Source organism: Dreissena polymorpha, chromosome 15 (genome assembly GCF_020536995.1).
Source record: "Dreissena polymorpha isolate Duluth1 chromosome 15, UMN_Dpol_1.0, whole genome shotgun sequence".
NCBI classification, from domain to species: Eukaryota; Metazoa; Mollusca; class Bivalvia; order Myida; family Dreissenidae; genus Dreissena; species Dreissena polymorpha.
Window position 1 is genome coordinate 35,623,862 of NC_068369.1, and position 26,625 is coordinate 35,650,486.

General features: G+C 34.2%; 1 protein-coding gene across 7 annotated transcripts in view; it reads left to right on the top strand.

The window, feature by feature from the left end:
* Positions 1-26,625, top strand: part of LOC127860706 (fasciclin-1-like) — an 84,222-nt gene that overhangs the window by 16,948 nt on the left and 40,649 nt on the right. For 2 of the 7 annotated variants that reach the window (XM_052398960.1, XM_052398959.1), the window contains exon 1: positions 19,460-19,924. The exons of 1 other annotated variant lie outside the window; for it this stretch is intronic. The gene's annotated coding sequence lies outside the window, so the exon portion shown is untranslated. Of the gene's footprint in view, positions 1-19,453; positions 19,925-26,625 lie in introns of those variants that run through there. 4 more of the 7 variants (XM_052398961.1, XM_052398962.1, XM_052398963.1 and 1 more) reach the window with 3 other exon arrangements.

Sequence of the window (26,625 nt, forward strand, 5' to 3'; positions counted from 1 at the left end):
ACAATAGTTGTTCCTGTTTAGAAACAAGCATATAAAGCGGCGCAAAGTATTATACGTTTGTACCAAGATTTTATAAATTGTTTGGCAATGAAATTAAGTTTGCCCAATAAAGTTTTTATTGATAATCATTTCGTTTACTATGTGGTTGATATCTACATGGAGATGTCTGCACATTAAAATGGTTTCTTAATATATATTTAGCGTACAAATATGAAGACGCTCTGACATTAGATTTGTCGGGAAACATGGCTTAGTGCACGCGCGTATAGTGTTGACCCAGATTAGCCTGTGCATTCTAGAACTATCCACTTTTGAGGGTATGTTTCGTTTAAAGGAAGTATATTCTAAACACAATTCCAGTTAAGGCGGAAATTGTCGACCCTGATAAGCCTGTGCGGACTTCACGTGGTTATCTGGGACGACTCTTTCAGCACTTGAAATAAACCCCGTTTTCCCAGAGAGAGCCAATGCTCAAATATAAAGACGCTCTAGTGTAAAAATTAACAATAATATTGTAGCCTCTCAAAGCCCGTACTCATTTGAATATAATATAAATAATAATGTCTGTTTCGAAACTAATCTACACTTTTTAATTCAATATTTTGGAACTGCTCAACTTAATAATCAATGCAGCTGAAATACGTAACTTGTAATTTTTCAATATTTTATAATGTTCCCTTTCTGTTTGTAGAATGAACGATTGTTTGCACAACGTAACATTATAAGCTGTTTGTCCGTATCGAATAATATCTTCGTTGACGGCAAATCTTCCCTAAATATCTTCAATAATGTGCGAACGGCGGTAGAAATAATTGCCGCCTGCGCCACTACATAATATTTATGCAAATTCGCTAATAAACAGTCTATGCCGGATGTTGACAGATCAACGATACGTGGTTTTTGTACGCGACCAATCAATCAAAGCGATTGTGCATTAACATATGTCTTGAAGATTTGAAGGAAAAAAACATGCAAAAGCACTGAACTTTGCACCTGTAATTCTGCATGTTACAAAGGTGCTGGAGCATATTGTCATCAATCAAATTCGAAATTAATGTCAATGTTAAGATTTTGCTGTCAAGAGCCGATTGGTTGAAACATAGTCGATATTGTTTAAGTAAGTACGTAAAACATAACAGATATTTTACCAGTTAATATCTGAAACAAAGTATATATTACACATGTTTATAAGGTGAAACGTAGCAGATATTGCTCAAGTTAATACGTAAAACGTAGCAGATATTGCACATGTTAATTTATGAAACAAAGTATATATTGCACATGTAAATATTAGGAACACAGCAGATATTGTCGAAATTTATATGTAGACTGTAGTAGATATTGCACAAGTTAATACGTGACACATAGCACATATTGCACAAGTTAATAAGTGACACATAGCAGACATTGCTCAAGTTAATAAGTGAAACGTAACAGATATTGCACAAGTTAATATGTGACACACATCAGATATTATACAAGTTAATATGTGAAACAAATAAGATATTGCACAAGTTAATATGTAAAACATAACATATATTTCACCAGTTAATATTTGAAACAAAGTATGTATTGCACATGTTAATATGTGAAATATTGCTCGAGTTAAAACGTGAAACATTGTATATCTTGTGCAAGTTAATATGTGGAACGTAGCAGATATTTCGCAAGTTAATACTGAAACGTACAGATATTGCACATTTAGCAATGTAGAGCTCTAGACAGCGAAATCGATTATTCAGGTAATATCTCAGCTCTGAAACTACAAACCTTAATGCGCTAAAACCCGTCTGTTCAAATCTTACTAGTCGTTTATCTGAACATAGGAAAGCTATTTATATTTGGATTTTAACGTCATGTGCACGATTTAATTGTATTGGCATTATTATTTACCTGTTCCCTTTGAGCCAGCTATTTACAATATGCGATTTAGTTTTACTCTAAAATCGTAAATGGGACAGAAAATATGACATTTTCTATATGCATAGGGTTTAATCATATAACAGACTATTCTCGGAATCGTTGATATATATTTGGACAAATGAGGAATTGTACAGATTTAAAGGTGATCCCTGGTAATTCTGTGTTATTAGTTGTAATCCTGCATGCCTTTATTGATTCAGTCCATTGACATTGGCGATATTGACATGCGATTTGACACAACCAATGAATGCACTTACAAAGGTAGAACTGTTCGATGTACCATACGGATTTGTTACTATAGAATAGTTCAGATTAATTGTTCAAAACAATCTCTTTGAAATATTTGTATTGTTTTCGAGTATTTTACACTCAGACTGTTTACAACTTTAAGGCGATGGGTGTTGAATAGGCTGTTTATATTTGGGTCGTGCTCTGTGAAGAAAGAGTTTTAATGCATTTGCATAAAGTGTCGTCCCAGATTAGCATGTAAGGACTGCAGGAACAACACTTTCCGCTTTTATAATATTTTCTGTTAAAAGAAAGTCTCCTCTTAGCAAAAATCCAGATTTGTCGGAAAGTGTCGTCGCTTATGAGTCTGTGCGGACTGCACTGGCTAATCTGAGACGACCCTTTACGCACTTGCATTAAACCCCCTTTTCTCAGAACATGGCTCAATTATATGTTGGAAACCATATGCTGCCTCGTTGTAACGAGGATGTGGTTTCCGACTAGGAAACGATTGAGTCCACTAGAATAGCAACAGATTTAACCACCTGTATTGAAACTCAATTAATTTCGATAACCGCATTCTAAACTATTTTTATTGCAGAATAAAGCAAATGGTTTATGTGTTAAGCTATAAACTACCAACACATTTAACGGTTTTAGTGCATTTTTGTAATGACCAGATATTTTGGATTTATATTCTTGGTTACGAAAAATAGGAAAAACATCTTTTAACTGACTTGCATTGCGGCAAATGACAATACGATTTGGTAAAGCACTGTAGCGATTGAACATCGTAAAGTTTAAACTTTCGTTTTACAATGGTGAAGTAAATGTTAGATTGTTAAGAGATCAAGTATTCAATACATTCGGTTAAACGCGATGTTTGTAAACATTAGCTTGAGGAAGTAAATGTTTACTTCTGAACACTTCTTCACAGCTAGGCTTTACGCATAATTTACGTCCAAATGGTTGAGACACCCTCACACAATCAATATAGTACTGTATTGGTAACAAACAACGAAAGCTGATAGCGTCGAACTTTCATTTTTCCACGCAATTATTGTTTGCATTTTTTAAGGCATTCTGTTGTCATTTGATGGGAAAAAGATGGTTTAAGCATTCAAATACCTGAACATTTTTGCGTGAAATAAATAGCGGAGCTTATGTTTATCGGATGTTATTATGTTAATTATATGTTCGTTATATACTTCCACTACTACTATATTGCATACCACTACACTGTAACTACTACTACTGCAATAACTATTGAAGTTCAATATTTGAACTGAGCTATTTGTGCTCAAGCTATGTATGCAAATGAATCATGCATTCATGTGAAGTTAAGTAAATAATTTCAGGTCACCAATCTTTCTGGGTTGAAAGCAATAAATTTATCATAATTACCCACGCGATGTCCAGTCTAAGGTAGTAATGTTTGTATAGTAGCTGGCGGTACAACTTGTACGGATGTGAAATTGTGAGCCGCATGAATCTCATTCTGCACTACAGCTGTTTCAATCCTTTGGTCCGTTAGCTTCGTGGCTGCTATTACTTGCGGAGTTAACTGTTGAATTATTTGAAGTGTTTATTTCGTGTGTGAATTTTAAAATGGAACGTTAAAATAGTGTTAAATTATTTGTCAAACGATTCAATGAATGAGTATACAATGGACGTTTTCACTGTTGATCACTGGTATTTATATGTTATTATCATGGTGTAATCTTACTTTAGATGCAGGAATGTTAAAACCACATGCACAAGTATTCCAACACTTTTTGCATATTTGTCCTTTGTGTGATTGATTACTAAGGGTCAAGACTTTAATTTAAAGTATGTTCTACGTACTCATAAGCTTCATACATGATGCCAATCTTATATTCAACATAATTATTGTTTGCGTTTGAAATTCACTTTTCTACATAGCCTATATAAAGCAGTGCACTAACAACAAATTTGTCAAACAAGTGAAATTTGTTTTTGGATGATATATAATGGCTTTAAATGTGAATAAATACAATCGATCTATCATACATAAATATCAATAACACGTGTTCACCCACTACAAAAAGTGTCGGCTTGCTTCATTCGTACAAATACTTTCTTTCATAATTCAGCGGTTAGCTCTTTTTTAAATAAATCTAAGTATAACAAACCCACTTGTCTATAAACATGTTCTTATCAGATAAAATGTTGAAGCGTTGTCTACCCATTTTCAAAATAGGTAATTGGAATTTCTACTAATCGACGTTCAGTGTAAGAGATGAATCAGATAGCAGTGTTAAACACCAATTATTAAGCATCAAAATCCTGATATTATTTTTGTCCGCGATAAAATTCAATAAATTATTTGGTAGGAAGAGTTCGTGACCGTTTATGGTTAAAGCATTGTTGAATGTACCCAATTACAATTCACATCGTAGGCTGGATAAAAGGCCAACGGAAACTTAATTTTTGGTTTATTTCTTTTGTATACCAAAGTATGTTGTAGTGTTTTATGAAATTCAATGTGAAATGAAATAGCATCTTCCGATTAGGAAACGTGCTTAGCTATCTAACAGCTATTTTGGACCGATACATCGTTTCTATGCAGTCCGCACAGGATAATAAGGACGATTTCTTTTAAACAAAAAATACAATCAACGCGGAAAGTATCGTCCCTGATTAGCCTGGGCGGACTTCGCTGATTTATCAGGGTCAACAATTGACGCACATGCATTTAACCCGTTTTTTCCAGAGCGAGGTTAATATATATTCATTGTAGTGCCTATTTAACATTTCTGGTATACTGCTATAACATTTTAGCGTCCAAAAAAGATGTGGCATACATAATTGTTTGAACTATTTTATGTAACTCGGTTCTTATGTTCACATGTTATATAGCTATACAACGTAAAGAAAGATATTGTTCGATGATTTTCAAGCAATGTTATTGACTTAACTTACAATCTTGTAACATACAACCAGAAACAAATATACAGAAAAGTAAATAAAGCTTCGGATATATGTACTAATAAAGCTATTAAACATTAGCAAGAAATTAACCTTCATTCATCTTTAGGAAAGAGGAAAAAACATCCCCGGAGAAGGTGACAGACCTTTTGTATTTTATGAGTTTTACATTAAGGGTTATGTGTTCATAATTGTTGTTCGTCGAGAGAAGTTTAAGTCATAATAACCATGGCTATATATCCCTTGTGCATTAGTATCCTTTGTTGTTTCTGCTTTAATGCTGAACTGAAAGTGGTCTAGAAAACTTCGAGTGTTGTTGCTGTATTGTTTTGGCGCCAGGTTATGGTCTTTATTAAATTATCGCGTTTTGTTTTAAAATCTCTCTTTGCTAATAGTATGTTTTGTAAGTCTCCAGTGGTTGTCATGTTGAAGAGTAGTGTACAGGTGTCTTGAATTGTGATGTTCAATATATTTAATAAATTTAGATGATGAATAAACGAAAAATAAACGTCGTTATGGATATTTAGAATGAACTTTCATTTATTGTGATTATTAGATATATAGGAATTCCAATGGCCAACTTGATATGACTTACTTAAAAACTGCCGGATAGGACAGTCTTGATTTCATAATGTGGTATATGGTATGCTACCATACCACATCTAAATTTTAATTAGTTACAAAGCCAATCTTGCGTTCGCTCGTAAATGTTCGGATATCGTTCGTCGCGGGAAATTCACATGGAATTTATTGTCACACACACAATACAAATGAGCATTTTTTTATCTCGTAAAGTATTTTACAAGACTACATCTAGCGTGGAAATTTTGGCTATTGGTACAAGGAACACTTATTTTTTTGTGCTAACTTTATTTTTCGAAATAAGTCATGAAATATTTGTTGATTTTGAGTGTGGGACTTTAATTAATGTTAACTAATGTTTAGAGCAAGTTTAGCGAGTCAGTCTGCTGTTAACTACGCTAGGCAAAGCGTCGTTGTATTGGACAATCGATCTTGGCCAATGAAAGCGCACGCTTTGCATGAGCGAGAGCACTCGTAAATGTGGTAAAAAAATGACGTGCATGCCACAATGTGTGGTTTTGTGACAGTTTTTTGTCGTTGACACCTACCACAATTTGTCTCTAGGTAAACACTTTAACGATAAAATCACGGCAAGTTATTTAGAAGACTGGTGATGGCAACCGGGTATAATTCACGTGGAAATTGTGCATTGCATGCAAAATACAGTTAAATAAATTATTCGACTCGTTAAAAATTTTACCAATTAAAGTTGAATTCATTACATACCACTAAATTTTTTTTATCGAAATTTGGCATAAATAAATTTGTAATCCGAAACACGCTTCTGAATGTAAATGTTAACGCGACATAAACAAATTCTAGCTTCAAAAAACATTGCTTCGTGTATTTCTGCTGTTTCTTTGTCTCAGTAAAAAGTGCGCAAAAACAAAAACTATGCAGACATGTACAACGTCACGTGAAAAGTGTGGATGTATTTATTGAACAGCAAGTCAGTCGACAAACATGTGTTCAGTTGGAAAACCCCGCCCCGATTGGACATTATTTCATCACATCTTTAAATAGTCACACATGCCAAAATGCATTTGCTACTAAGAAAAAAGGCGAATGCCTATGTGTATGAAATTCTTGAGTTTACTATTAAAAATGGAATATACGAGATAATCTGGCAATGAAAAGCGACGGGAAAAGAAGTAAGTATGCAGTAATTGATACGAGATGGGCTTATACGGATGCATTGGGGAATCGATACAGTTGGGATTATGCGTATCTATGCGTGAGAAAAAGTGTTCAGCAATAAAATAAATGTCGTTATCCATGACTTTATAGCTTTTTTTTCAAAGAGTCACAATGAACCCAAATAACGTCATAAATAACGTACCCTGGGGGCTCATCGCCCTACACTCCCTCCACTGATGACGGCCCCGGGGCGTCTGAAAAATCCTGTGGAAAGCACTGCGAGTAAGATGTGGAAAACAACACCCGTTATCAATTTGATGCGGTACCAATTTTATTCCAGTGCATGTATATTTCATCGTGTATATTTATAGAACTGATTTAGTCCCTTTTTTACAGCCGCGTGATAATAACTATATCTAATAATATCTAAGTTTAAAGCGGCTTTGCTATTTAAAATGGGTCCAAACGGACAACATTAAAGTTTCAGTTAAACCATGGAGAAAAACTTACCAGCCTATTATGTAATCTAACTGAAGATTGGTTTAATAAAATTAGACAAAACTATTTACTGTCCGCTTGTGGATTTTATTTTTCGTGTAAACGATGTCCATTCTTAGCAAAAATCCAGTTAATGCGGAAAGAGTAGTCCAAGATTAGCTTACACGTGCAGTCTGACACTTTCCATTTTTGAAGGTATTTTCGTTTAAAGGACGTCCATTCTTAGCAAAAATCCAGTTAAGGCGGAAAGTGTCTTCCCTAAAAAGCCTGTTTGAGCTGCACGAGATTATCTGGGACGACTCAATACGAACTTGTATAAAAACATGTTTTCCAAGAGAGAAAGAGCAGAGGCTCAAATATAAAGACGTTCTGATGTAGCAATGAAAAATAATAGTTTAGTTTCTAAAATTCCGTAATTAATTAAATATTATGTTAAACAGTATGTCTATTTTGAAATAAATGTACACTTTTTAATTGAGTATTTTTGGAACTACTCAATTTAATAATCAATGCAGCTGAAATACGTAACTTGCTATTTGTTTATATTTTATAATGTTCCGTTTCTGCTTGTAGAACGAACGACGTAATTCTTGTTTGCCCGTATCAAATAATGTCTTCGTTGACGGCAAATCATCCCAAAATATCTTCAATAATGTGTGAACGGCGGTAGAAATAATTGCAGCCTGCGCCCCTACATAATATTTATGCTAATACGCAAATAAACAGTCTATGCCGGACGTTTAAAGATCAACGACACATGGTTTTTGTACGCAACCAATCAATCAAAGCGATTGTGCATTAACATTGTCTTGAAAAATTTGCGGAAAAAACAACCAAATAACGCCGAAATTTGCACCTATAATTGAACAGATAATATTTCACCAGTTAATATCTGAATCAAAGTATGTATCACACATGTTAATATGTAAAACACATCAGATAATGCACAACTTAATATTTTGAACATAGCAGATATTACTAAGGTTAATATCTGAAATAAAGTATATCTTGCACATGTTAATATGTGGCATGGGGCAAATATTGCTCAAGTTAATACGTGAAACATAATTATATTGCGCACGTTAAAATGTGAAACCTTGTGGATATTGCACAATTTCAAATGTAGAGCTCTAGACAGCGAAACTAATTATTCCGGTAATATCTCAGCTCTGAACTACAAACCTTAATGCGCTAAAACCCGTCAAATCAAATCCTACTAGTTTTGTTATCTGAACATAAGAAAGCTATTTCTATTTGGATTATAAAGTAATGTACAATATTTAATTGTATTGGCATTCTTAATTCTTTGTTCCCTTTGAGCCAGAATTAAGGACTGATGCATTCTACAACATGTGAATTTGTTTAAATGAAAATCGTAAATGCTACATATGACATTTTGTATATACATAGTGTTTAATCATATAACAGACTATTCTCTGTATCGTTGATTTCTATTAGGACAATTGAAGAATTGTACAGTTTAAAAAGGTATTCCCTGGTAATTCTTGGTTATTATTTGTAATCCTGTCTGCCTTTAATGGTTCAGTCCATTGGCATTGGCGTTATTGACGTGCGATTTGACACACCCAATGAATGTACTTACAATAAAGGTAGAACTGTTAAATGTACCATATGGATGTGTCACTATAAACTATTTCAGATTAAGTGTTCATAACAATATCTATGAAATATTTTTATTGTTTTCGAGTATTTTGCTTGCAGACTTTAAAAAACGTTAAGGCGATGTGTTTACTCGGCTGTTTATAATTAGTCCGTGCTTCGTGAAAAAGGGATTTAATGCTTGTGCGTAAAGTGTTGTCCCTGATTAGCCTCTGCAGTCCACACAGGCTTATTAGGAACGACACTTTCAGCTTGTATGATATTTTATGTTTAAAGTAAGTAGCTTAGTAGCAAAAATCCAGTTAAGTCGGAAAGTCCATAAAATCCCCTTTTCACCGAAAACGACTCAATTATATGTTGGAAACCATATGCTGGGCTCGTTGTTAAGAGGATGTGGGTTACGGATTGGAAACGTTGAAACGCTTGCGTTAAATAGTATAACAACAGGTTTAACCACCTGTATGTAAACTCAACAATTTAATTCGTGAAAAATAGCAGATATTGCACACGTTAATACGTGAAATATTTAAGATATTTCACAATTTGATATGTGGAACATAGCAAATATTATTCAAGTTAATACGTGAAACGTAGACTATATATCGCAAGTTAATATTTGGAACGTAGCAGATATTGCACAGGGTAATACGTGAAACATAGCAGCTATTGCACACGTTAATACGTAAAACATAGGGGATATTGCACAAGTTAAAATGTAGAGCTCTAGACAGCGAAATCAATTATTTCGGTAATATCTCAGGTCTGAAACGACAACCCTTTATGCGCTAAAACCCGTCTGATCAAATCCTACTAGTTTTTTATCTGAACATACAAAAGCTATTTCTATTTGGATTTTAACGTATTTTACACGATATAATTTTATTGGCATTCTTACTTCATTGTTCCCTTTGAGCCAGCATTAAGGACTGATGCTTTTTACAACACGTGAATTTGTTTAAATGAAAATCGTAAACGTGACAAAAATATGACATTATCTGTATACATATATAGAACAGACTATTCTCGGCATCATTGATTTCTTTTTGGACAAATGAGGAATTATACAGATTTAATAGGTATTCCCTGGTAATTCTTGGTTATTAGTTGTAATTCTGTCTGCCTTTATTGGCTTAGTCCATAGACATTGGCGTTATGGACATGCGATTTGACACACCCAATGCACTTACACAAGTAGAACTGTTTGATGTACCATACGGATTTGTTACTTTATAATATTTCAGATTAATTGTTCATAACAATCTTCTTGAAATATTTTGTATTGTTTTCGAGTATTTTTCTGTCAGATTTTTAACAACTTTAAGGCGATGGGTGTTGACTCGGCTGTATTTATTTTGCCGTGCTCTGTGAAAAAGGGTTTTAATGCATACGCGTAAAGTATCGTCCCAGACTAGCATGTGCGGACTGCAGGGACGACACTTCCCGTTTATTATATTTTCTGTTTAAAGAAAGTCTCTTCTTAGCAAAAATACAGCGTTGGTGGAAAGTGTCGTCCCTGATTAGCCTTTGCGGAATGCACGTGGTAATCTGAGACGACACTTTACGCACTTGCACTAAATTCCCTTTTCACAGAACACGGCTCAATTATATGTTGGAAACCATATGTTAGGCTTGTTGTAACGAGGATGTGGTTTACGACTTGGAAACGATTGCGTCCACTAGAATAACAATACAGATTTAACCACTTGTACTGAAACTCAATTAATTTCGATAACATCATTCTAAAAAAAAAATTATTGCAGAATAAATCAAATGGTTTTTGTTAAGCTATAAACTACCAATACATTTAACGATTTGTATGCATTTTTGTAATTATCAGATATTTTGGATTTATATTTTTAGTTAAAAAATATTGGAAAAAAACTCTTTTAACTGACTTGAATTGCGGCGAATGACAATACGATTTGGTAAAGCATTGTAGCGATTGAAAATCGTAAAAGTTTAAACTTTCTTTTTACAATGGTGAAGTAAATATTAGATTGTTTAGAGATAAAAATTCAATAATTTTCGTAAAAGGCGATATTGTACAAATTAGCTTGCGGAAGTTAATGTTTACTTCTGAACACGTCTTCACAGCTAAGCGTTACTCATAATTTATATCCGAATGGTTGAGACCACACAATCAATGTAATAGAAAATTGATAACAAGCAACGAAAGCTGATAACGTCTAACTTTCATTCCGCAACGCAAATATGTTTATTGCCATCTGTGTCTTTTGAAGGCATGCGGGTGTCATTTTACCCATTTATGCCTAGTGGACTCTCAAATCCTTATAAATTGGATCAATTTATTTCCAAAATTAGGGATGTCTAGTGTATTTATTTCTATATTTAAAATATTTCTTACAGAAATTCCTTTCAACAAACAGCGCGGACCCAGATGAGACGCCGCATCATGCGGCGTCTCATCTGGGTCTACGCTGTTTGCCAAGGCCTTTTTTCTAGACGCTTGGCATAAATGGGTTATTGGGAAAAAGTTGGTTTAAGCTTTCAAAAATCTAATCGACATGACTCACGTGTAAACATTTTGCGTAAAATAAATAGCGTATTTTTTCGGCTGATGTTATTATGTTTATTATATGTTCATTATATACTACACTACTTCTATATTGCATACTACTACACTATACTACTACTACTGCAATTACTAATACTCCGACTGCAGTTCAATATTTGAACAAAGCTATGAGCGGAACTATTGTAACTAAGCCATGAGCGCTAAAGCTAGAGCGAATGTAATCTATCTGGGTTGACAGCAATAAATTAATCATATTTACCCACGCGATGTCCAGTCTAAGGTAGCAATGTGTGTACAGTAGCTGGCGGTACACCATGTACTGATGTCCAGTCTAAGGTAGCAATGTGTGTATAGTAGCTGGCGGTACACCGTGTACTGATGTGTAGTCTAAGGTAGCAATGTGTGTACAGTAGCTGGCGGTACACCGTGTACTGATGTCCAGTCTAAGGTAGCAATGTGTGTACAGTAGCTGGCGGTACACCGTGTACTGATGTCCAGTCTAAGGTAGCAATGTGTGTACAGTAGCTGGTGGTACACCGTGTATTGATGTGAAATTGTGAGCCGCATGAATCTCTTACTAAGCTACAGGGGCGCATTCTAAAAAGTGTTATATGTATCAATCTTTTTTGTACGTTAGATTCGTGGATGCTATTACTTGCGGAGTTAACTGTTGAATGATTTGAAGTGTGCATTTCGTGTGTGATTTTTAAACGGGAATGTTTAAATTGCCTTGGATTATTTGTCAAACGATTCAATGAAGTATGATAAATTTGACGTTTTCACTTCTGATCACTGGTAATTATACGTTATTTTCATGGTGTAAGCTTACTTTAGATGCAGGGATATTTAACCACATGCACTCGTCTTATAATACCCTTGATATATTTGTCAGTTTTGTGATTTATTATTATAGGTCAATACTTTAATTTAAAGTATGATCTACGTACCCATAAGATTCATCCATGATGCCAATGGTATCTTTAACATATTGTTTGCGTATCAGATGTACTTTGCGACATATCCAATATAAAAGAGTGTACAAACAACAAATTTGTAAAACAAGTGATATATGTTATTTGAAGATATATAAAGGCTTTAAAAGTGAATTAATATACGTTGTGAAGAAAAAAATTCCATCGATCGTACATAAATATTAATAATGCATGTCCCAATACGAAACATGTCCGCTTGCTTCATTCGTCTCAATATTCTTTCTTATTTCAGCGGCTAACACTTATGGAAATAAATCTAAGTATTACAAACACACTTGTCTATAAACATGCTCTTATCATATAAAATGTTGAAGCGTTGTCTACCCAGATCAAAAATAGGTTATTGGATTTTCTACTAGTCGACATTAAGTGTACGAGATGAATCAAAAAGCTGGGTTTAATACCAATAATTTAAGCATCTAAGTGCTAATATTATTTTTGTTCGTGATTTAATTCAATAAATTATTTGGCAGGATGATTTCGTTACCGTTTATGGTTAAAGCATTGTTGAATGTATACAATTTACAAGTAGACTGGATAAAAGGCCAACGGAAACTTAATGTTTAGTTTATTTGTTTTGTATACCAAACTTTGTTGTAGTGTTTTATGAAATTATTGTAAAATGAAATAGAATCCTCCGATATCGAACCGTGCTTAGCTATCAAATGGCACTTTTGGACTGATTAATCGTTTCTGTGCAGTCCGCACAGGCTTGTAAGGGACGACTTCTTTTAAAAAAAATGAAAAAGCGGAAAGTGTTGTCCCTGATTAGCCAGTGCCGACTTCGCAGTTTAATCTGGGACGACAATTGACTTACGTGCATAAAATCGTTTTTCACATTGCGAGGTTAATATATATTTATTTATGTGCCGATGTCACATTTCTGGTGTACTGCTTTAACATATAAGCGTCCAAAAAGGTGTGACATACATAATTTACTGGAATTATTTTATGTTACTTAGTTCTTATGTTCACATATTATATAGCTATACAACGTAAAGAAAGGAATTGTTCGATGTTTGTCAGGCAATTATATCGACTGATCTTACAAATTATGTGTGAGATACAACCAGAAACAAATATACAGAAAAATAAATAAAGCTTCGGATATATACTTATAAAGCTATTTAACATTATAAAGAAATCAACAGTCATTAATCTTAGGAAAGAGGAAAAAACATCCCCGGGGAATGGGACAGGCCTTTTGTATTTAACGTAACGTTTTACATTAAGGATTATGTGTTCATAACTGATGTTCTTCGAGAGAAGTTTAAGTTATAACAACCATCGCTATATATTCCTTGTGCATTTATATCCTTTAACCTTTGGACTTTTATACTGAACTGAAAGTGGTCTAGAATATGTCGAGTGTAATTGCTGTATTGTTTTGGCGCCAGGTTTTGGTCTTTATTAGATAAATGCGTATTGTTATAAAATCTCTCTTTGCTAAATTAATGTTTTGTAAGTCATAAGTGATTGCCATGTTGAAAAGCATTGTATAAGTGTCTTGAATTGTGATGATCAATTAGTAAATTTAGTTGATGAATCAACGAAAAATAAACGTCGTGATGGAGATTTTGAACGAACTTTAATAAAGCGTGATTATTAGTTGTTAGATAGGAATTCCAAATGACTTAATTGATTTTACGGACTTAAAACCTGCCGGATAGGTCTTAATTTCTAGAATTCTTAAATTAATGAAAAATTAATGAACATCAGACTTTTGATGAATAGAAAACAATATTACAAAACAATAGTGTAATATAAAGTGAGTGTATAGTTGAAATGTCATAAATGACCATTTGCTATTGCGACCTTAACATGAAAGGTGGAACTAAACATTGCAACTGGGTTTTTGACTTGTGCTGTTTTCTTGATTTGTTCCTAAACTATGAAATTTTTTTTTTATGATCTTCATATAAGTGTCATTTACCTGCTGAAACACGCATTTGTTATGTTGCAAAATGTACGATGAGAATACACAGAAAACGACCTTTAGGAGTAAAGAAATGCAACCAACTTGAAATTGTGTCGTAAAACGTACTTAATTACTAGACATTGTTTACGAACTAAATAAGTTTATTTTAATATATATATTTAATAACAGCATAGCTAACTTATTAATTCAATTCATATACCATATTGGTCTTATTACCAAAATTTTATCTTGAATTGACCTTTTTACGTTTTGGTAAATTGCCAAATTGATAAATAGTGTTTCACATGCGACAATTTTCGTTGTAGTTATGATACTTCAGGTGTCAGTGGTTCGAGCTCAGTTGAGGGTTACTTTTTTCCTCACTTTAATTTTATCCGTACTTTTTACTTGAGCCTTTAGATCCAGTTTTTACATTTATCAATATAAAGTATTTAATGACAAACCTCAATACATACCATAATCTGTGAAAATGTCCCTTTAATTTGACTGTGTGAGAAGTAAAATAACCGTGCATCAAAGTAGATGCCAATAGAAATCACGATCTAATTTCATTGTGCACATAGTGTGTGGCCTCAAAGCATGTCAGGTGTATGACGTTGAAATGAAAGAATACCACCCTCTTTATATAGATTCTTTTTAGCAATGGATAATTTCCGATAGTAGTGTGCCTTTGCATTTGCTACCCCATTTCTGTTTGAAATTGTGCAAGGAGCCCAAAATACATATTTAATCCGCACGGGATAATCAGAGACGACACTTTCCGCCTAAACTGCATTTTAACGAAGATGCTACTTCCTTTAATCAAACAATTCAGGACCTGCGGAAAGTGCCGCCCCTGATAAGCCAGTGCAGTCTGCACACTTTACGGACGAACATTAAGCCCCGTTTTTGCAGAGTGCGACTAATGTCTTTAACTTGGCGCAGCTTATGATAGCGGCGGTTTGTGGTGCTGTTCCGTTAGGTTCAACATTTACGCAAGTAATCCAGAAGCGCCTGAACAATTTTCACGTAAAAATGTTACCATACATATGACATAAAGGTATTATTTTGTGAATGAGCGTGTGTATAATGCTCTCCCATGTGTCGGTTTAACGGTATCAGTTACTAGAATGTAGAAGTTGTGTTAGGTAAAGAACCATATATCTTTAGCGAAAAAATTGCTTTAAATATTAGTATATTAAATTGCTATTTATTGTATTAATCACACATTTTTAAAAGATCGTATGTAAGAACGAAGGGAAAATGCAACACCATTACGCTTCAAAACATTACCCCAGGACAGAGATACTTCATTTAACAACAGGTGCGTCACGTAAGGTCAAGACGTTTAGCATTATTTTGGTAGACAAGTCTCTTTCCCAAAATCGTTGAAACGATAATAAGTTGTTTAGCTTTATATTTCGGATTTCAAATAACACCAACCTCATAAGCGCTACAGCGACTGGTTACACGTTACATTGTTATAACTCTTGTTGGTAGTTATGGTTATTTGTTGCTCTTCTCAAGTGTGTGTTTCTACAGGTGTCGTTTTGCTCTTCTCATGGACAAATAATTTGATTGATAAGACCTAAACCAAATAAAATATAGAGTGAAGCATCTGAACAATTGCGTTTGTCTGTCATACACGTTCAAATATCTTCATTGTCGCCATGGCGTACTTGATATGGTGTCCTTCTAATGACCGGGAGGTCATTTGTTCGATCCGCACTGTGGGAGCGTTCTTTAGATCTCCCCCATAGACACCAAGTACTGGTTCTAGTCCCAGGCAACGGATTCTAGAGCGTTTCAAATAAGTTTTCGGCTTTCTATGCAATAGAGTTAAAATATGCAGGTTTAAAATACCTGAATAATTTTCGGGCGACGCAAGCTGTCTCAACGACTAGTTAATTCATACATTCGAACGACATTCTTGAAAAACAGCGACATCTCTACAAAAGTTATCGTATGGACATAAATCAATTTATTAAATAAGTAACTAAGATAATATTTAAATATTTATAAGCGTTAATAACATAACTTATTGCTATTGAACACAACTTGTTATTATATTGCAATAGGATTATGCGAAAACATAATAAATGTTAATGCAGACAAACCTATTATCCTATTAAGGCAGATATTTTGGCTTGTTACAACCCAATACATAACTCTTCAGAGACAGTACGTTGAGATTTGGAGGAAGTATACATTTTATGAATAGTCAATATAATCACATACATTTTATGAATAGTCAATATAATCACATACATTTTATGAATAGTCAATATAATCACATACATTTTATGAATAGTCAATATAATCACATACATTTTATGAATAGTCAATATAATCACATACATTTTATGAATAGTCAATATAACCACATACATTTTATGAATAGTCAATATAATCACATACATTTTATCAATAGTCAATCTTATCACATACATTTTATCAATAGGCAATCTTATCACATACATTTTATCAATAGTCAATCGTATCACATACATTTTATCAATAGTCAATCTTATCACATACATTTTATCAATAGTCAATATAATCACATACATTTTATCAATAGTCAATATAACCACATACATTTTATCAACAGTCAATATAATCACATACATTTTATCAATAGTCAATATGATCACATACATTTTATCAATAGTTAATATAACCACATACATTTTATCAATAGTCAATATAACCACATACATGTTATCAATAGCCAATCTTATCACATACATTTTATCGATAGTCAATCTTATCACATACATTTTATCGATAGTCAATCTTATCACATACATTTTATCCATAGTCAATCTTATCACATACATTTTATCAATAGTCAATATAATCACATACATTTTATCAATAGTCAATATAACCACATACATTTTATCAACAGTCAATATAATCACATACATTTTATCAATAGTCAATATGATCACATACATTTTACCAATAGTCAATATAACCACATACATTTTATCAATAGTCAATATAACTACATACATGTTATCAATAGCCAATCTTATCACATACATTTTATCGATAGTCAATTTTATCACATACATTTTATCAATAGTCAATCTTATCACATACATTTTATCAATAGTCAATCTTATCACAAAGTGACTGAAACAACATATGAGCCGCGCTCTGTGAAAGGGGGATTTAATGCATGTGCGTAAAGTGTCGTCCCAAATAAGCCTGTGATGTTCGCACAGGCTATTCAGGGACGACACTTTCCGCCATAACTAGATTTTCGCTAAGAAGATTCTTTCTTGAAATGAAAAAATATAATAAAATCGGAAAGTGTCGTCCCTGATTAGCCCTGATCTGGAACGACTCTTTACGCATATGCATTAAACCCCTTGTTCACAGAGCACGGCCCAATATTGTTTACGATCCACTTATGTAATCGATGGGCATGTAGCAGTGTGATCTTATTAGGAGCCTCGCCCTGCGAAAACGTGGCTTAACGCATGTGCGAAGTGTGCATTAGCCTGTACAGTTCATATATGTATTTAGCCCCGTCTTCCCAGATACCAATGTATACGAGATCGAGACTTTGTCGGTATAAGGTTGTTTGCAAAGGCTTCACAAGCGGTTGTGGCTCCAAGTTAACCATATTTGTTCTAATGATAACTCGACTGAGTTCAAAAATGGTTTCGGTCCGCTTAAAAAGCACGGCAACGAGGGACGGTGCCGTTTCCTTATATGTCTATTATAAAACATATTCTCTTCGACACAGGATTGAAGAAGGGCAGATTTCAGTCACTGTTGTAAGTCAACCAAATGCTGCACGGTAAAACTCCCAAGGCTAGCTATGCCGAGAAAAGTGTGAATGTGGCTGAACAGCTGTTAAAATAGCAACAATCGAAAAAACAAACACATAAATACAGCTTGGCAAAGTAAACTTCATCTTTGAGATATAATACATACACACATGTGAAAAGGAACATGGCATAATTGCAACTACATGGGTTAAAGCGATGCTTGCGAAAAATGCATAAGTCTTTTAATTTCCGAACTCTTCTTTGTTGTTATCCAAGCTTTTGATAACAGGGTGACTCACACACACCCGATGTAAATATTTCATTGATCACATTTCAAGGACAGTGATAGCAGCGTAATATCGCTTTCAAACGCATGCAATGTTCCGGATTACAGAACAATTTAATTTAGGTTTTAAAGTGGGTGGTCCTGTTAGAAAAGGATGATGCGTTGATTGAGATATCGGTATGACGAGATTTAAAGTTGTTTTGGGCCACTTTTGTATACCTATATTATTACGGTCGAAAATATATATAAAAAACATTTCGTTGTGTATCTTGAAACAGTTTTTACCAGTTTGTTTAATAGTCTTATTTGTTTACATGTTTACAATTATTTTAATATACGTGTATTCTGAATGCAGCTTATGTATTATACACTTACCTTCGGCGAATATATGGACTCCTTCCATACATTCCTCTTAACATGTATTCGGCCCAACATAATATGTTGCGAAATAACGCACTTCGTACTACTGTGCAACCATCATTATTCGTTTTGACACAAAGGGGTGCAATGTTATGCATGGTTGTAACAACCACTTTTGCACTTTTTTACCAAATACACGTATGAAATACCACCTACTACCATGACACTTTTCAATCAAACAAAGCTACGTGCCCCACGTTTAAAGATTTGAGCCTCAATCCGAGAAAACGTCCTTTAATGCATGTGCGTTAAGTGTCTTCCCAGATAAGCCTGCGCTGTCCGAACAGGCTAATGTGAGATAACATATTCAGCTCCTATGGTAATCTTCGGTTAAAGGAAATCTCTTTTGGGCGAAAATTCAGTTTAGACGAAAAGTGTCGTCCTTTATTAGCCTATGTGGACTGCACAGGCTAATCTCAAACGACACCTTACGCCCATGCACTATTGCCCGTTGCGCGACGCTTATTTAAATTGTTCATGGGAAGTAAATATTCCCTTTACCAGGTGACCAGTCTACTGGACAGGCGGCTATCATGGTAATTATATTTACCCACGCGATGTCCAGTCTAATGTAGCAATGTTTGCATTGTTGGAGGTGGATAAACATCTTAACACCTAGTGCTGATGCGAAACTGTGAGCGTATTGTATCACTAAGTCAGGATAAGGAAAGAAAGACGCAGTTATATTAAAATAGGTAGAGTCGCTGAAACTCATTTTGAAACGTATTTATACATTAAACCTTGTGCTAGGTGCGTCTATATTCATTCTGGATTATGTGAGTTATTTCTTACAATGCGCGTTTAATGTGCGATTAAATTATATTCTTCGTTATAAAAAACGACAATACGAATTCAATCTAAACGTGTTGGAAAATTGAAGGATTTGATGTTTCCATCGATCTGGTATTTGTGTGTATTGTCATGGATGAGAATAAAACTCATTTTTCGATGGATAAATTAAGAATAGTGTAAGTGGAAAAGTCGTTAAAACGGAGATTTACTGTTGTAAGTTTTAGTGCAATATTGAAATAAACAAGTTTACTTCACGAGGTCAGTTTTTTTTTAATTTTACGCATAAAGTACATTGTTGAAGATATAATATTGGATTGGAACTTAAAATGAAATATATTGTAGTTATGTTTGATTTGAACTGCAAGCTTGAGATTTAAATTGAAAGCGCAGTCTTTAACTAACAAAATAAGTCCAATACGATATCTTAAATTTAATCATTCGAAAATAGATCGTAAATTTAAAACCCATTCAAATAATCTTTATTGATGTTTCTCCATTGATAGAAGTATTTTCATTGTCATTGAAGTGGATTTACATTTTTGAAAATAAATATTTTTGTAACGAACACGTCTTAAAGGAGCTTTTATCAGATAAATTGTAATAACCTGTCTTCCAAAATGTATGTAAATGCATTTTTCGGATCGATTTTTGTGAATAAAATAATAGGACTTGAAATACCGATTATTTTAGCATCAACATCAACTTGCGTACATTATTTATAACCGTGATTAAATGCAGTCTTTTTTGGAAGAGTGAATATTTTATATTGTTAATTTGTTTTTAAATATAAACAAAAGGCTTAACGGGCCTTGGGCTGAACATAAGCCGAGGAAATCATAATTCATATTTAGTCTTCTTGTATTGCAATGTATAATGCAGCATGGTTCGTGTTTATACAGCATTGTTTACACCTCCATATCAAGCAATTATTCAGCTTGCATGAACGGAACAACAATTCACAAGGGTCTTTAAACAATGTGCAAATTGAAACGCCTGAAATGGTTAATGAACAATAACACATGGTTGCCGCACGCTAAGAGATTCATAATAAGCAGAGTTCGATGGTTTATAACACAATCAGCCAACATTTGATCACTGTGTGGCGTTTTAAAATGCCATGTCATTAAACATATGCCGAAACAAACTAACTTGCATCGCTGTTTAAGAGAAACGCTCCCTGATCAATAACTTATGTTTGAAGTAACCGCACAATTCTTTATAAGCGTCAACTTATAGAGAAAGCGTACATTTTTAAGTAAGCGTCAATCTATAATGTAAGCTTCAACTAATGAAGTGAGTGCCGACGTTTTAAAGTAAGCTTTAACATATGAAGTGAGTGTCAACGTTTTAAAGTAAGCTTCAACTAATGAAGTGATTGTCAACGTTTTAAAGTAAGCTTCAACTAATGAAGTAAGTGTCAACGTTTTAAAGTAAGCTTCAACTAATGAAGTGATTGTCAACTTGTTAAAGTAAGCTTCAACATATGAAGTAAGAGTCAACTTATAAAGTAAGCGTCAACTTATAAAGTAAACTTTAACTTGTACCGTAAGAGACGATTAATAATGTTAGCGGCAACTTATAAAGGAAGCGTCAACTTATAAAGTAAACTTTAACTTGTACCGAAAGAGACGATTAATAAGGTTAGCGGCAACATATAAAGTAAGCGTCAACTTATAAAGTAAGCTTCAACTTGTACCGTAAGAGACCATTAATAGGTTAGCGGAAACTTATAAAGGAAGCGTCAACTTATAAAGTAAGCTTTAACTTGAATCGAAAGAGACGATTAATAAGGATAGCGGCAACTTATAACGTAAGCTTTAACTTGTACCGAAAGCGACCATTTATAAGTTTAGCGGCAACTTATAAAGGAAGCCTCAACTTATAAAGTCAGCTTTAACTTGTACCGAAAGAGACGATTAATAAGGTTAGCGGCAACTTATAAAGTAAGCTTTAACTTGTACCGAAAGCGACCATTTATAAGGTTTGCGTCAACTTATAAAGCATATTGATTGTATTATTAATTTGTATCAAATAAAGTAAGCTTCAACATATGAAGTGACTGTCAACTTTTTAAAGTAAGCTTCAACAGGTGAAGTAAACGAAAACTTATAAAGTAAGCGTCAACTTAAAAAGTAAGCTTCAACTTATAAAGTAAGCTTTAACTTGTACCGTAAGAGACGATTAATAATGTTAGTGGCAACTTATAAAGCATATTGATTGTCTTATTGATTTGTAACAAATAAAGTAAACTTCAACACATGAAGTGAGTGTCAACTTTAAAATAAGCTTCAACATATAAAGTAAGCGGCAACTTATGAAGTAAGCGTCAACTTATAAAGTAAGCTTTAACTTTTGCAGTAAGCGACTATTTATAAAGTAAGCGTCAACGTATAAAGTAAGCTTTAACTTCAGCAGTAAGAGACGATTAATAAGGTTGGCGGTAACTTATGAAGCATATTGATAGTCTTATTAATATGCAATAACAAAAATCACTATCGTGGACGTAAAACATGCTACACTCACTTTACAAATCACGATTTGATCTTTATTCTTACAAATTGCCAATACCCGTGCGTAAGATCAGACATCAATAGAAAGTTCAGCCGTGGTTTATATTTCGGTAGTGCATTGTGTTGTTATTTGCGTTTTATGTATGGCCTTTAAATGAAATAATAATCGTTCACTGAAATACAATGATTTGATTATAAACATTGAGGTGTAGATGGTGGCATGGAATAGCGTTGAACATACGTTTGTTGAATAGCCCAAGAAAGATAATATTTTGTGCATGTATAGAGATTGTTTTCTTGCATTACGAAGTTATGAAAAAAAACGTTATTTTTAATTTGAAGATATCAAGTGTCTTTCTGCTTCAAGTTTAAGAGTGTTAAATATTCAGCAAAATTAAAAACGTTTTTCAAAAACCGGGCATTCGATAAACGGAATCGGTATTTTGGATATTGTCACGTTTTATAAAAAAAAATATTTCATCAAATGTGTTATGTTACTGCTAACATGAAAATATGAAGCGATTAAAAAACAATCCCTTGAGGGAAGAGGCAATTCTCATCGCTAACACCTGTTTCATCGCTTTTTGCGAATAGGATTGACAATCGTAAGGATTACGTGCTACGAACCTTTGTGCGTCGAGAATGGTAAATTGATCATTAGTTTCGTTGTCCTTAGTATTTTCGGCTTTCCAATCTACAAATCGCACAAAAAGTTTGCATTGTTATTTCAAGTGTTCTCGTGTTGCATTTACATTGCGGTGTTAAAACGTTTGGAATTGCTATTTAACAAGTCTTATGAATAGCTGCGGAAAAAGTATATGGGCCGTGCTATGTGAAAAGGGGGTTTAATGCATGTGCGTAAAGTCCGCACAGGCGAAGCAAGGTCGACACTTTCTGCTTTTATTATATTTTCTGTTTAAAGAACGTCTCTTTTTAGCAAAAATCTAGTTTAGGCGGAAAGTGTCGTCCCAGATTAGCCCGTGCGGACTGCAAAGGCTAATCTGGGACGACACTTTACGCACATGCATTAAACCCGTTTTTTTTACAGAGCACGGCCCATATACATATACAACCGGAGTAATGAAACTGACAAGAGCTGATAAGTGGAGGGTCGCCCTGATAAGTTATAAACGTTAACATGATATGGTGGTATGTATATCACTTAAGTTATTAAGATCCCGCATTGACGTTGCGAACCTTAATAGACCGATTTGTTGACTTCAATAGCGCTATTTACAACAATTACTCGACTTTTTATCAGTTTTAAGAGACTTTTATCCTCGTAAAGTAGTTTCCGATTAGCAGAGAAGAACAAACTTTCATCAGTTGACATGTTATTCAGGGATTTCAATAGATTTTGAAAACCAAGAGTCAAAATGACACATAGTCTCAAAATAATGAAGGGTCAAAATAAAAATGATTACGGTCAAAATACTGAAGTTACTTGAAATGTTCCTAAATGCATGTGTAAGGGTTTGCAATAGCTACTGTTATATAATAATGAATAAAACATTTTAATGAAAGCTTTATTATTTCCATAAATGATAATTTCTTGTCCTTTTTACAGGTTGGATTGTGTTAAAAATGATGCAAGGCTAATTTTTTGTAGGAGTCAACAATTAGAAAATTGCAACTTTCTTGCATCAAAATGCAGGAATCTGCTTCAATTGAAATCACTGTTATTGCATTGAAGCGTCATACGTGAATAGATATGAGCCTCGTTCTGGGAATTTGTGCTTAAAGCATGTACGCACACGCTAACAAGAAAGACACTTACCACTTTTATGGTATTTTTCGTTTAAAAGAAGTCTCTTCTTAGCGAAGATCCAGCTAAGGCGGAGAGTGTAGTTCCTTAGGAGCCTGAGACTGGACAGGCAAATCTGGGACGACTCTTGACGCTCATGCATTTAGTCCTGTTTTCCCGGAACGAGGAACATATTTGCTTTGTTTGTTAATAAGTTGCGCTTTTCAGGAAACTCACAGTGTACCATGTAGTTATAACATTGAAATATTTTAAATGGCCAATGTTCAGATTTTTATTTTATTTCCTTTAAAATATATTTTGATATAAATTTCAGAGTTTTAATGCACCCGACTTTATTGTTGTGTATTCTATTATTTACATTAAAAAAAGTAAAAATTCTTTAAATGTATTGAAGTCTGACAACCCTTGTATAATACAAATTCAAGTATTAGGTTTACTGTGAAATTTGAAAATAAGACGTAACGGTGTGCTACCATATTGTACAATTTAAACGTCGTCTCGGTCAAGCGTTCTCGATCAGTTTACAGTATACAGGGCTCAGAATCAACGGGGTGTTAACTGGTTTACACACGGACGAGCTGGTTAGAATGTAAACATACCGTTAAGAACTTTATTTTTGCAAATCTCTCAAGTTATTGAAATATATTTTCAAAAATCGTAAGTGCATAAAAGACAGTTTTTCTCGCAGTCTGTCTCGATAGATTAATGTTTAAGAATAAATCCTTGAATACCTCTGAAATCGGTGACAAATTTCACGTTGCGTGAACCATAACCGTGAATTACACAATGACTTTGTATCTCACCTGAGCACAACGTGCTCATTGTGAGCGTTTGTGATTGCCTTTTGTCCGTCGTCCGGTGTCCGTTGTCCGTCGTGCGTTTTGCGGCGTCAACGTTTGCATTGTTAACTCTCTAGAGGCCACATTTATTGTCCAATCTTCATGAAATATAGTCAGAAGGTTGGTCTCAATAATATCTTGGATGAGTTCGAAAATGGGTACATTTGCTTGAAAAACATGGCTGCCAAGGGGCGGGGCATTTTTCCTTATATGGCTATAAATGGCTATAGTACAATCTTTTTAACACTCTAGAGGCCACATTTATTGTCTAATTTTCATGAAACTTGGTCTGAAGATTTACCCCAATAATATCTTGGACGAGTTTGAAAATGATGCCGGTTGGTTGAAAAACGTGGCCGCCAGGTGGCAAGGTGTTTGTCCTTATAAGGCTATTGTGAAACCTTATTAACACTCTAGAGGCCACATTTATTTTCCGATCTTCATGAAATTTGGTCAGAAGATTCATCCCAATAATGTCTTGGGCAAGTTTAAAAATAATGCCGGTTGGTTGAAAAACATTTCCACGACGGGGGCGGGGCATTTTTCCATATATGGATATAGTAAAACCTTGTTGACACTCTAGAGGTCACATTTATTTTCCGATCTTCATGAAACTTGGTGAGCGACTATGGGCTTTTCAGGCCCTCTTTTTGAACAAATACACAGGATTATTAAATAAAGTAATTCGGATGTATTTCACATTGCCATAAGCAGCATAAAAATCGGTCTTGTATGCACAAGTTAAAATTTTCAAGAAAAATTGTTAAAAAAAAATATTTGAAAAACAAGCACCTTTTACCGGTTTGTTTACATCCATTAACGTGTAATCGGAAACCCCACAAAGTCACGTGATTCTGCACCCTGTTAACGACCCACAGATACATACCGGTTCTCATTTTGTTCAACTCGGAACAAACAATGTCAGAGGGGATAATAACATGATAGTCAAAATGGCGACGTTCATGCCGAGACAAATATTTTTCGCCGTTTTATACCCTTTATTTATTTTGTAAAATTGTAAACTAACGCACACTCTCTAGCCATATCAGTACAAAGGTGATGAGGGTTTATTTCGTATTAAAATTCGCTAAATATCTCGACTTCATTCCCCGCCAATTTTCTTAGTTGAGCTGTAATTAGGTCATCCCGCTAAGAAATTGTGCATCGAGTAAAGTCGACATATAGAGCGAATATTTATACGAAATAAACGCTATTTTGCTAATTTGACTGGAAAGTGAGCGGCATTAAAAAAAATAATACAAGTAATTTAGGGTTGAAAACGGCGAAATATACTTGCCTCTGCATGACCGTCGCCATCTTGACTATCAAGTAATTACTCCCTCTGAATATTGGTAAATCCATTCCCATATCTCCGTACTTAATTGAAAGCATTTGTGACGCACCATTTACAGCTCTCCTTCTATTCGTCTTTGATCCTCACCTTATCTGGTAATCGCTGGTCTTGAATCTAAGTCATTTAAAAGATTTGTGGGCGTAGACTAACAACATATTTAGATCATTTGCACTTAAATACGTTTGTTTGTAGCTAGGATTCAGGTCCAAAGAGTTCGATATGTCACGCACCTTTTTTGAATAAGGTCCAATTTCCTCAGTTTGCTTTTCGTTGAAACATCATGTAGTGTTCACACACGTGTATGCCCATTTGCCATTGTTCACATCTCCTTCATGATAAATGTACTATTTTACAAAACTGTCGCCGCTTAAAAAAGGTTATGATATTAACATTACGTCGATCATTCACAATTGAGATGTTATCATTCACAATTGGGATGTTTAAATAGTGAAAATAGTGCAAATGTTGTCGCTATTAAAAATGAAATGTCG